The sequence below is a fragment of the Moschus berezovskii genome, chromosome 14 (genome assembly GCF_049115385.1).
Source record: "Moschus berezovskii isolate FMDL1 chromosome 14, NW_MosBer_1.0, whole genome shotgun sequence".
Lineage (NCBI taxonomy): Eukaryota > Metazoa > Chordata > Mammalia > Artiodactyla > Moschidae > Moschus > Moschus berezovskii.
The window spans coordinates 63,955,536-63,962,084 of record NC_142473.1 but is presented as its reverse complement, the minus strand read 5'-3'; positions in this window follow the sequence as shown (position 1 = coordinate 63,962,084).

Here is a 6,549-nt window from a genome sequence, read left to right as displayed (position 1 = left end):
ACTTATTTATTAAATATATCTAGTTTATGAGTTCTATATCTGTACAATGAAAATAGCTTAAAGCAGCATAAACATATTTTAAAATTACCCAGAAACCATTTATTAATAATCTGAAACAGTGTAAAGCATTGTAGACACTTTTACTTAAGGAAAGGTTTTTAGTAGGCTACTGTTTCATGAGAGATAAAGAATTATGTGTTAGTAATAGAATTTTTTCCACAAAGGAATTAATAAATTAAATTGGAAATTCTGTCCAAAAACGTTTGCCTCTGGTGAATGTTCCTATCTAATTATAATGTAATTAAACCCATGGGCTTTGGACTAAGAGTGAATTTGGAGTTCTCAGTCTCTCTCAGTCTCATTTTCTCATTTGCATAATACCTTAAAAATATAGAATATCATTCCTTCACTCAGCTGATGTTTATTGAGTATCCACTACTTAGTAAACATTATCTAACAATAAACAAGATACACACAGGCTACTATACTAAACTTACCACTGAACGGAGGAGATTTCATTAGTGAAAATGTGTGACAAAGCACTTAGCATAATACTTTGCACATAATAAACACTCCATAAATGTTAATCATTATTTCTGTTGTTATTCCTTCTCAAAGAATACTACATGCTATCATAGGCTTATGAAAAATAGAGGTGGATGTCAATTCAGTTGCATTCATATGTATAACCACACACACATGTTTTCACACACACAAATATAGATACACAAGCAAGTCAAAGATTCTGTAATCTCCACTACAATTCTTCATTTTAAAGGTATAAAATCCAATACAGTTTTTTTTTTTCTTAGTACAGAGGCTTAGGATTCAAAGTAATTTAATGAAGACTTTAAATGAAGTTGGAATAGTCAGTGACTCATAGGTCAGAAGTGGGTGGCAGGTGACAGAGGGGAAGGCCTCCAGCAGAAAAGAGACTCAGTACAGGCTTCCCATTCAGAATGCCATGAGGCATTACTTCTTTTGGTATTTTAACCTATGGTGATGCATAAATCACATTACTACACATTTCTATCTGTGAAAGTACTTATGTTTAGAGAATTCCTTAAAAGAAAACTTGCCAAGCACCCCCAAAACCAACGAAACCAAAGGTTAAGTCAATTTTATTTTATTTTATTTTTTTTATTATTTTTTTTTTAGGTAATTATTTTTTATTGGAGGCAAATTATTTTACAATATTATATTGGTTGGTTTTGCCATACATTGATATGAATTTGCCCCGGGTTTACATAAGTTCCCCCTCCTGAACCGCCCTCCCACCTCCCTCCTCCCTTTATCCTCCCTCTGGGTCATCCCCGCATGCCAGCCCCGAGCATCCTATAACATGCATCGACCCTGAACTAGTGATTCGTTTCACATATGACAACATACGTGTTTCAATGCCATTCTCCCAAATCATCCCACCCTCACCCTCTCCCATAGAGTCCCAAAGACTGTTCTATACATCTGTGTCTCTTTTGCTGTCTCGTATACAGGGTTATCATTTGCATCTTTCTAAATTCCATATATATGTGTTAGTATACTGTATTGGTGTTTTTCTTTCTGGCTTACTTCACTCTGTATAATAGGCTCCAGTTTCATCCACCTCATTAGAACTGATTCAAATGTATTAAGTCAATTTTAAAAGAGTCTTTAAGCACAATCTTTATGCTTAAAAATTCTTAAAGAATCTGTTGCCTCTTGCTTTATCAAGAACTGTGTAACTTTTATAACATAGCTTAATATTCAAGATTCTGTGCTATGAAGAATGTAGTCATTTGTCTAAAATGTGTGCTGAATGTCTTTAGTAATTTGTAATTATACAGAGCAAACCAAAAAATATATTTTAAAACCTATACATTATTAAATCAAAGATGCTCATAATTTTTTCACTGCTTTTATCCTATTAGGTTCATGAATGTATGACTGTCTGAGCAAAAGTTCTCTTCACTATGATTTCACTACAGAAGTGCTGGGTTGTCTTCCCATACTTAATTTAACTGCTGTAAATTGTATAAAATATATTTAAGGGACATAAATTATTTCACTTCAGTTCAGTCACTCAGTCATGTCTGACTCTTTGCAACCCCATGGACTTCAGCACACTAGGCTTCCCTGTCCATCACCAATTCCTTGAGCTTGCTCAAACTCATATCCATTGAGTCAGTGATGCCATCCAGCCACCTCATCCTCTGTTGTCCCTTTTCCTCCTGCCCTCAATATTTTCCAGCATCAGGGGCTTTTCCAATGAGTCAGTTCTTCACAACAGGTGGCCAAAGTACTGGAGCTTCAGCCTCAGCATCAGTCCTTCCAACGAACACCCAGGACTGATCTCCTTTAGGATGGACTTGTTGGATCTCCTTGCAGTCCAAGGAACTCTCAAGAGTCTTCTCCAACACCACAGCAAAAGCATCAACACTTTGGCACTCAGCCTTCTTCACAATTATTCTTCACAATTTATTCACAAATTATTTACCTCAATAATACAGTTAAGCCTAATAACTTACTTTGAGCATCTTCAGAGTCTGAATAATAATGATATTAATATTAATAAATACTAGAATAAACCTTATTTAGTCTGAATATATTGAACAAAAGCCCCATTTGCTTGTAAGCAAATATCATACATTAACTACATAGGTACAGAACAGTAAGTCACATCAACCAGCCTGAAATTATATAAAATGTAGATGGGACAAATTGTGAAATTTCTTTGCCACTCATTTTTGATAAGGTCAAGGAAGGAGTATTAAGTGGATAAGTAATGTTTTGCCTCTTATAGTCAGCATAATACATCTATTTCATATAAAATCATTGAAGGTAAATGCTTAATACATTAGGTATTACTGAAGTTATTTTTGGCAATTTAGCTATTTAGACATGATATTAAAGATGTTTTGAAAAGAAATAAAAACCAAATATAAATATGGGTGTGCTTAGTATAAATCTACTCAATGAAGTGGTGACAATAATAGATATCATTCACTTGTGACGAAGAAGACAAGTCTGTATATTAATTAAACAGCCAAGATGAATGGTGGGCATAGTATGTGGCCCTCAGTTGACTAGATCCTGTAGGTGATTCAGAGCTAGGATATTTATTTTTCAATATACAGCAAGCACTAGCTAAATGACAGACATAGTGCAAAGCACTGAGTATAAGCAGGAAACATCACAAAATCCTTATGCACTATGAGTCTGGTAAGACTGATGAGTAAACAGGAAATTGAAATTTAATGAGATATGTACTGTGGCAAAGGAAATGCAGGATTACATTGGGGAAGATGAATAAGTAAAATCTAGAAATAAGGAAGAGCTTGGCATATGTTTGACAAGATCAGATAGAAAATGTGAGAACACAGGTTTATCTGGGGCAGAGGTTAGAAGTTAGTGTTCAAGGAGAAAGTATTAGCAAGATAAAGTGAGGTAAGCTTATTAGAATACTAAACCCAACCCAGAAAATATGAACTTGATGTTGTAGGCAAGTCAAGTTTGGAGTGACAGGTTTAAAGTTTCTCAATATTAGTGCCACAGTGATGGTCCAATGATAGAAAAACAGTGGAAAAGACCAGAAAATCATGTGATAGTATCTAGGCTGGGGTGTTGAAAGCCTGGGCTTTTGTGAATAATGAGAGAGGAAACAAAGAAACCCAGAGATTTTTCAAAAGAAGAATCAAAAGGCAAAGTGACATACTGGAATCTGCGTATGACAGAGAGAGAAGAATGCAGGACAATGCTATGATTTAATTTCAGGGACCCAGACATATGAGAGAGATACTGCATACAATTTTATCTGAAAGTAAGAACAATTAGCAGAGCAAAATTCTGAATTCATTTAGTAAACACTGAATTTACATGTAATCCACAGTTCAGTCCAACCCATACTATTGCTAGCTGAGAATAAACTCAGGAAGAAGGCACACAGGAGAGCAGGGCTAAAGATGGCATTTGGGAATTATCTACATAGAGATCAGAAATGAAGCTGTGAATATCTGTAAGAACAGCAAAGGCTCAGGCAGAAGAAAGATTCAAGAAGAACATGTTCTCAAATATCAAACATCTAAGTGCATTGAAGAAACATAAGAGCAAAGGTACAGTTATTGGCTTTAGGGACATAAAGGTCACTTGTAACCTTTTGATAGTATTCTCAAGAGTTCATAGGGTTGGAAGAAAGCAGAATCCTATCTCTCATAGTTAAAATGAGTCAGATTGGAAGTGGAAGCAATGGAAAAAACTTAGGATTTCAATAACAAGTGAAAAGATAAAAAGTAGCTATAGTCTCTCAGACAGTAAAGAATCTGCCTGCAATGCAGGGGATCCAGGTTCAATTCCTGGGACAGGAAGATCCCCTGGAAAAAGGATAGGCTACCCACTCCAGTGTTCTTGGGCTTCCTGATGGATCAGATGATGAAGAATCTTGGCCTGTAATAACGGAGACCTGAGTTTGATCCCTGGGTTGGGAAGATCCCCTGGATGAGGGCATGGCAACCCACTCCAGTATTCTTGCCTGGAGAAGCCCATGAACAGAGGAGCCTGGCCGGCTACAGTCCATGGGCTCACAAAGAGTCAGACACGGCTAAGCACTAACACCTTCACAAGAAGTAATAAGGTCAAGGGAGGTGTTTGTTGTTTTAATAGCAGATATTGTTGAGTGTGTTTGGAAGTCATCTTTACAATAAAAAAAATTAGTTGGGCATCAAAAATTTAAGGGTGAATAAATCATGAAGTTTGCCCTCAAGGAGTTAACAATCCAGTGGACTCTTCTCTGAAGACCCCATATGAACTCATGAGAAGATACTAAATTGATGATGCAAGATTATGACAAAGTTTGCAGGAATATTAAGTTTGCAACATAAGAAGAAATATTTTCCCTAAGAATGAGGGGGAGAAAATGGAAGATGGGTGAATGTTTCCAGGAGAAAAGAATAATAAGTGAGAGAATAACTTTGTGACATTTGATAGGTGAATAAAAGGTGTGATGTGATGACAGGCATGATCCTGATGAAACTCCATAGAATGAATCTATAATTGTCACACTCTTGTGCATTTCCTTTCATCAGTATTCTATGGCCTGACAGCCATAACACAGTGAGTAAGCAGTGGGGATAATAGATGCTTGGGGAATAAGAAGCATCTTTGAAGATTAAAAAGAGCATGCAGCGATCTACAGCTGGATTACACACGTAAATAAAGCGAAGTGTAGCAATTCTAGTCCTGGAAATGATGTGCCTGAAAGACTAATAATATAGTAGGGTTAATATCACTGCTGCTAATTGGCATAAATAAAAAATATGAAATATGATTATGGTAGAAGTCTCAATGTTTCAGATATGAATGTGGCATGTTATTTAGAACTTGAGAATAGCTTTTCAGCTATGTTTAAGAGTTCATATATATTTCTGTTAAGTGTGGTTCTGAGTTCTCACAAGGCAAACGACTTCGTGGCTAAAAACAGACAAAAATGAATGACCCAGTACCAAACACCTAAGTCGGGCCTCTTGACCGTAATTTGGCTTTCCTTTTGGAGGAAGGCCAGAGCCAGAATCCTCAATGACAAGATCATGAGTAAGAAGAGCTCTCCTGCTAACTAGGTCTCCTGATACTGAAGGACAGAATCCCTGTATCAGCCTTGTTAAACTTCACTCTCGAATTATACACAAAGTTCTACTCCATGGGAAGAAGAAATAAGGCATCTAGGGGGCAAAATATAGAGTCCTGCTCTTGGTAGCTCTCTAGGTTAGATATGTTTGGTGGCAAAGAGCAAAACTGAAAAATAAAGTTAATAACAGATGTCCTTTAGAAACAGATGTAATCATGAAATACACATTCATTTATAACTGGAAAATGAAAGGAGCAGACATCAGAGAGGATGAGTGAGAGACCTACAAGTTCACTGGTGGAAATGCATTCCTTTCTCTTGCTCAGAATTATCTTCTCTTTCTGTTTCTTGCTGCTGATTTTCTATTTTCCCTCTAGTCGATCTCTCGGAAAGTTGTGTTTTTTTTTTTCTGTATCCTTAAATATGATCACATATGAGTAGACCACCAGCTCCCCAGTTAACTAACTCACATTCTCTCTGTAACTAGAAGAGATAATCTAACTGGAATCTAGGGCTGTGGATAGGGGGGTTTCTCAAGAAGGGGTTTGGAGGAGGTGAACATTTAGTATCTCTAGTAGGTTAGTCCAGAGCTTCATCAAGAATAAAGAATCAAGACTGTGTCTAAACAGAACAACTAACTTTAGTGTTCAAGTAAAATCATTCTGGAGCAGAGAGTCCACACAGCATTAACTAAAAGATTTTCATGAACATATACCTTATGGTTTGGGCTTTCCAGGTGGCTCAGTGGTAAAGAATCCACCTGCCAGTGCAGGAGATGTGGGTTTGATCCCTGGGCCACGAAGAGTTCCTGGAGAAAGAAATGGCTAACCCTTTCCTGTAGTCTCCCCTGGGAAATCACATGGAAAGAGGAGCCTGGTGGGCTACAGTCCATGGGGTACAAAAGAGCCAGATACAACACAGTAACTAAAACAACTACAATGCCTTATGATTTA